General features: G+C 34.9%; 1 pseudogene; it reads right to left on the bottom strand.

Annotated features, from left to right (window-relative positions):
* Positions 1 to 982: 982 nt before the first annotated feature.
* On the bottom strand, positions 983 to 5,588 carry LOC147524850 (phospholipid hydroperoxide glutathione peroxidase 1, chloroplastic-like; annotated as a pseudogene).
* Between the last annotated feature and the right edge of the window lie 1,392 nt (positions 5,589 to 6,980).

The following is a 6,980-nucleotide window of genomic DNA, read 5'->3' on the forward strand; positions in this document are numbered from 1 at the left end:
TTACAATGCTTTATGGCTCGTAGCCGTGGCTTTGTAAGATCCACGCCACCAAAGATGTTTAAGTTTTATATGGGATTTTCCTACCAATTTATCAGTTGGGACTTTGTAGGGTTTCATTAGGAAAATAATATAGTAAGATGTAAAACTTTTGGAGTGGGGGTGGTGTGTATTGAGAACCCAGGATAGCTAGAAATTAAAATCGACATTTTGTGCGTTCCTCTTTCTAGTACTTAGTAGAATCTCTTGCCCCTTAGCCAAAAAAAAGATTCAATAGAAAAGTTTTGGTCTGCCATTGGAACAACGCCATGACTAAACAAAGTCGACTATCTACACGTTGATCTCAAAATTACATGTCAACTATTTATAGTACCGCTTTTACTCAGATCTTAACTCTCATCTCCTACATACTTGCAACTAAATGCGGATTTATAAGGATGAGCAACTACATTAATTCTAAATGAAAAATATCCCATGAATCATACTTCATGGTGCTCAAATGGTTTTGAGAAGGGAAAATGAGTTGAGGAGCACGAATATCCCGAGTCATACAAAGACCGGTAAAATAAGCGAGGATTCCAATCCAAAAATAAAGGTAGGAAAACCTTATCCATTTCATCTAAAAACATACAAAGAAATTCCCCATACAAACTCAAACAAAATCAAGAAGTAGATGACCAACCCGCCTCTTGTTCAAATATAAGATCCATCAAATCTCAAGCACATCCAACATTTCATTGAAGGTAACTTTCCCATTGCAATTCAGATCATAAACCTTGAAAATAACTATAACAAACAATTGTTAGAAAACAATAAAATATCTTCAACTTAAACCAAACACGAAAGCACTTAACTTTGAGCACTCAAGTTATAATAAACCGACCGAAGTTTCAACTATCAACTTAACTAATTTATATCAAAGATTGCATCTAACTTACTTTGAGCATAAGTAAAAGGCTAGTGGGAGATCAGAACTCAAGAAGATTCAAGCAGCAAGAAGCTTTTGTATGTCCTTCTGCAAAGACTAAAAGAAATGCATTAGTCATAAAATGAATATGGGTATATAGCATGCGCTATTTTTTCTTTTTATTAATTTTACTACTCAATAATGTAAGAACTCGAAAACACCCCTCGCCCACAAACATTCCACTTAGATGCAAGCCGGTACAGTTGAGGTACTAATGAACAACAAATGTTAGAACTTAGATTTGGCCAGCTCTATGGACCTAAGTACGGGGCGAGTAAACAAGGTTCTACATTTCGGTTATGCAAGGTTTAAGCCTCCCGCCTCCTATGTCCTATCTCGTCACTCACCGGTGGACGGCTCAAAAGTGCAAATATGCTTTTAGGAATATTTTTGCCTTTCAGAATAAATCTTAACAGTTATGTTGAACGATTCAGTAACAAAAACGAAAAAGATAAAAAAAAAAAATAAAACACCGAAAAAAAAAGCGTTAATCATTCAAGTATGTGTTCTTGATTATTGACTTCTTACAGAGTTTTCTTCTACCTCCGAGCTTAGAATCACTAGGATATTAACATGTTGCCGATTAAGATGTCCCAAGAGAGAGATTGAAGCTTTAATGCTCCACGGAAGCTTCGAAATACCGGAAGCTTAGTTTGTTTTGGAAAACCCGGTCATCAACTCCCCTTATCCTTTGTATTCAAATCGATAGTTTAGTAACAAATTCAGTTTTACTAAGAACACGGACAAATTCACTTGTCATCTTCTCTATTGTCTCAGACTCTGTACTTTCGAAGTTACTTCGGTTGGCTTAAACAAAGGTTATATCGCTATAGTGTTATATTATAAGTGGTATGTTGTGGCGATAATAGAGTAAGCGTAATGAACAACTTGAAAACATTTAATGTATTATAGTCAATTGAGTCGCTTTAAAAAAGAAAGGGTCTTGCAACAGCTAAACATGGTTTAGAAAATATTTTTGGCGACAACTTGGTCTTTGCAACCGAAAAGCCGAGAATGACAGTAGATTCACAGATTAAATTAAATGCATCATGTTTCTACCAGCCTAGCATACATAGTCTTAAGAATGTCAATCGTTACCTCTTGATTCTTGAAATGCTCTTTAAGAGTAACATGAACGTACCTCAATTTGGAAAGGAGAGGTCGTGGGAGGGTATCTTTCCACAACCTTACCATTTTGTCAACCAAGAATTTCTCAAAATTCCATTTGATCAGTCACCCTTAAACCCTCCCGCACTAGACTTTAGGAACTGATAGACTGAGCAAAGTTTTGGTCCGTTCACATCAACCTATAAAATTTAAAGAACACTAAGCAAGTAATCTGTTCAATGAGTGTTTGCATGGGAATGCGTTAGCAATTGACACACCTTGTCAAAAATAGGGAACTCGCTTTACATCTTGTACAAGCAAACCGCTTAATCTCTGAATTTGAACCGGGCTCGACCACCGAACCGGGTTGCAAGGAAAAGCCAGAATCTCAAGTCCCGTGATATGTAAAGGTAGATTTTGAGACAAAAACAGAAATGCAAAACTAGAGAGAGAGAGAGAGAGAGAGAGAGAGAGAGAGATCAAATTTAGAATACGGGTAAAAGAAATTAGGGTTTGACTTAATTACCCGGCATAAGGAGTCATCTTCATGTGACAACTAAGAGAGTAACTTTGCTAATATATAGATTCCTCTTTCCTACTTTTATATGTACTATTAAGATAGTTGTTTACCAAAAGCGTGAAGGAGGATTACAAGTTTATGTCGGATATTGATAAATTGATCAAGATACACTTGTCCAAATCCAACTCACATTACGATTATGCTGTGTGTCCGGACACGTAACCTATATGAAGTGGGATACGAGAGACTAACTAATTAAAAAAAAACACTATTACTTTTCTTTAGTTGAAACTTGAAAGTGTCATATCAATGGAGTTGTAACTATGTTAATAGATAATTTTCTTGATCTTTTAGGGTATAGAAGAGACCCTAATTAATTTAAAATTGTATGCACAATGTGTCCATGTGTCCGACACGAAAGTGTCCGTGATTGATTTTCTTAAGAATATGAAGTGTCCATGGTACTTAGGTCCAAATTGAAGGATTATGGATAAAGTGAGTATTCAGAGACCATATTCATTCTCGAGAGGTAGCGTCATGGACATGTTGCATTAGCCTACTTAAATTTTCATAAGAACAACTGGAAGGAATATCTATCGATCAAAAAGTTTTTGATTGATGATGTGTTACATTCAATACGTAAATAAGTCATAGTTGTAGTCCATAACTTCTTTCCTTCGGAGACTCCCCGAACCCGGATCTCCATCCATTTGTTAACAAATTTAATATGATTTATCTAAAATTAGTATCAGAAATTTACGCTTAGACATAGGTATCTAAACCATAGAACAAAATGATCTCTTTGGAACTTTGGAAACCTCAGAATCAATCCCAGTGGAACTTTGCAAGAATTTGGTATTTCACCACTTTGTAAACTCTTCCGATTTCAATTTGTAATGATTCTGATGTTTTTTTGAATGGGCTGAATTTTCAAGGGCTGAAGAACCAATTTGGCACATAGCAGAATATCAATGTCGAAAATTTCTAGTTTGTCCAAGGAATCAGAAAAACATTTGAAAGCCGATGGAAAACTTACTTACTTTTGGCATGATCAACACACCAACAAGGGCATTCTGAAAATTGAAGTTAAATACATCACATGGATATAAGAAGGATGTACTTGTCAATGTAGTGTTACAAACTAACCAGTGGAAGCACTCACCTAGTACAGAATGAAGTGATAGAGACTAATATCAATAACTTTGAAGAAGAAAGATACTGTTATTTGGACCATTAATCCTAAGGGGCATTTTCAAGACAGCTTATGAGGCACTAAAGAGAAGAGTGGATAAGTTTGAGTGAGGAAAACAATCTTGTGGCGCAAATATCAAATTCCTAAAAGAACTAACTTAGCACTTGGTCGGGCTGCTATGGGTAATGGGTAAGTTAGCCACTTAAAATGAATCACAAATACTTCAATCTTGTGGTAGATAAAATGATGAGACAAGGAATCACAAATACTTCAATCTTGTCGCTACAAGGCATTGTCAAGGCCAATCTAGTATAGTGAGGGGAGATGGCAACACACAACAGATTGCTATAGGCAGATGGCCAACCTTGTTGTGGTAGTTACGCTCACTCCTCAAGAACACCATTGGCATCTATATTTTGACTCTAAACACTTAAAAGGTGTATGGAAAGAAGTCCTTAGCTGGTGTGGTACTAATAGAAGTCCTCAGGAACTCCGTGAAAGAATGGGCATGGATCGCCAGGAATCTACAACTTGGGGACTTGCTTGACAATGTTAGAAGAGTTTCTTTTTGTGATATTCTGTATGAACTTTGGAAAATGAGGAACAACAGACTCTTCTCTAATATTATGCTACTTAAAACAGATAGCATACTGGATGCGGTTAATGAAGTCAAATTAAGATTCTATTGGCTCCAATTCAAGATTGAAGACAACCCGAGTAATAAAGGTATAGATACTAAACTGAACTTCAAGATCACATACAAAGAACCATAAGCATTTTATTTCTCATGGAAGCCTCCTAGACAAGATTTTATGATGCTAAACACATGGAATATCAACAGATGAAAGGGGGAGGGGATGTTGTGCTAGAATAATAAGGTACCACACAAAAGCACTTTTCATGGGCATATATCTGTTGTCCTAAGGGAAAACAATTGGTTATGTGGGGCTTTAGGCTATAGTACAATTAACAAATTCAGCAGGCAATGATAAAGATTCAAGTTGGTCAACCAAATCAGTTCCTTATCTAGCAGCTTGGACGATTAATTGAGTTAACACGCCTAGCTAAGTGTAGAACCATTTATGACTTATTCATGTATTCATTGTTTTGCAATCCATATATTTTCTTCTCATAGATGTGCTTAATTGAAAATTTTAAATATTTTAATTGACCTTGAAGTTTTGTACTTCTCATAGATGTGCTTAGAGTTCACTATAATTCGAGGATGTCAACCCACCGACATTCAAAAATGAAATTCTACAAGAAGAACACTAACTTCTCAAAATAAACAACATTAAAGACTTAATTAGGAAGATAAAATACCATTTGGATGCAACATTGACAATCAAAAGAGCTTTCCTATAAATTTACTTTAAAGAAACATCCTTTCCATCAATATCCTGCAACACAAAGTTTTCATTACACCTTTATAATCACTTTACTTAATACCATATTATGAAAAAAGAGGATAAGATATTAACATTACCTTGACAGTGAAGTCATGGATACTTTTCTCAGTTGCAACTCTAGCAAAAGCAATACCAGCTGTAGTACTAGGAGTTTTTAATACAAAAGAAGGAAACTTTAGAGATTGAAGAGAGAAGCCATTGTGCAGAAAAGTGGATGTTGAAGACCCAAGTGAAGAAGTTTTGTTGGAAATATTGAAAACCATTGAAGAAGGTGGGTTTTGAGTGATATTGAGTAAAGGGGTTGAAGTTGAGAAGATTCTAGAGAAGCCCTAGTAACTTTAAATTCATGTTCTATGAACCAAAATACAAAACAAGGGAATACAATCAACTTGATACAAAAACTTCGGTATACACAAAATATTATGGGTAGCCATTTAATACATAACTAATAAGACTTGTATGACTAGTGAAGCCCCAAAATACTCAAGCTCTCGACTAAGCACAATATCCAATATCTATCATATAATACCCGGCTTGTGAGCTTGTCTTGGACACTAACTAATTTCTTCCTCAAGTATATAGTCAAATCTATGTGCATCAAGATCTAAGACCAAGGGAGTTAGTTCTTCAAATAGATAGAATAAGGAAATTGATCGATGCTCTTAAATCACTTGTATTTCCAACTCTAGATGCAAACCTAGCACATATTACCATTGAACTATCCCATTTACTAAAGAGGCTTTGTTTTTCTCAGTTTATAATGAGCACATAACATTCCAAAACACACTTTAAAACTGCTCGCTATTTAACTCACAATATAGCATGAAGAACCTAGAGTAATCCTACCGAATAACCGTTGCAACATATATTTTTCTTTGTTGAGCATTAGCATCATGATAACTGTAACTAGTCGGGACATATGAAGTATATAGTTCATACCAAGTCACAAAACCACCTCATGAGGTGAGATTACACTAATTTAATCTTCATCCAATATATCACAATCAACATTCCACCCCTTATTTCAAATGTCGACATCAAAGAATTTCACATTATGCATATTCTTAATTCATGGAAAATTCAACCATTCATTACTTTTACACCCAATATAACGGTCTCAAATCCATACATCACTTCAAATACTCAAAAACATATTAAATAGTAACAAAACTAACATAAAAATCATATCTTTACCTTATAGCAGAAGTAGATCAACAATAGGGGAATAAGAATTAAATTTCAAGCAGATTTTGAGCCTCAACAATGGCATCTTCAAAGAACTTCACTAGTTCTAAACCATGCAAAAACAGAAGGGTCACCATGATCCAATGGAATTAGTTTTTTAGCATTTGATGATGGAATTGGTTTTTTAGCTTCAACAGAGTTTCAAACTTTGCAACCAGGAAAAAAAAACTACTTGTAAGCTTGTTTCATCCATTTTTAATTTTAAGGAAAAAATAAAGTTCATTTGAGTAAAGAAGTGGGTAGTACGTATACTTACAAAATCATACACAATTCAATCCACCCAGAAAATAAATAATAATCAACTAAATATTAGAACAAAGAGATTGGTTTCTGCATTTTAAATAATGAAGAAACATAAGAAATTGAGCAAATTATTAAAAAGAAAAACAATTGTGAAACCCCATGCCATATCAGAAATTAGGGGTTCAAAAATTAAGACATTAAACAAAATTGAAACTTGTTGAAAGAGAGAGGGAGAGGGGGTTACCAAAGCTCCAGAGAGATGGCTCTAGTTATTGCCGATCTTGAGACTGAGAGAGAGAT

This window comes from Coptis chinensis, chromosome 1 (assembly GCF_015680905.1).
Source record: "Coptis chinensis isolate HL-2020 chromosome 1, ASM1568090v1, whole genome shotgun sequence".
In the NCBI taxonomy this organism is placed as follows: domain Eukaryota; kingdom Viridiplantae; phylum Streptophyta; class Magnoliopsida; order Ranunculales; family Ranunculaceae; genus Coptis; species Coptis chinensis.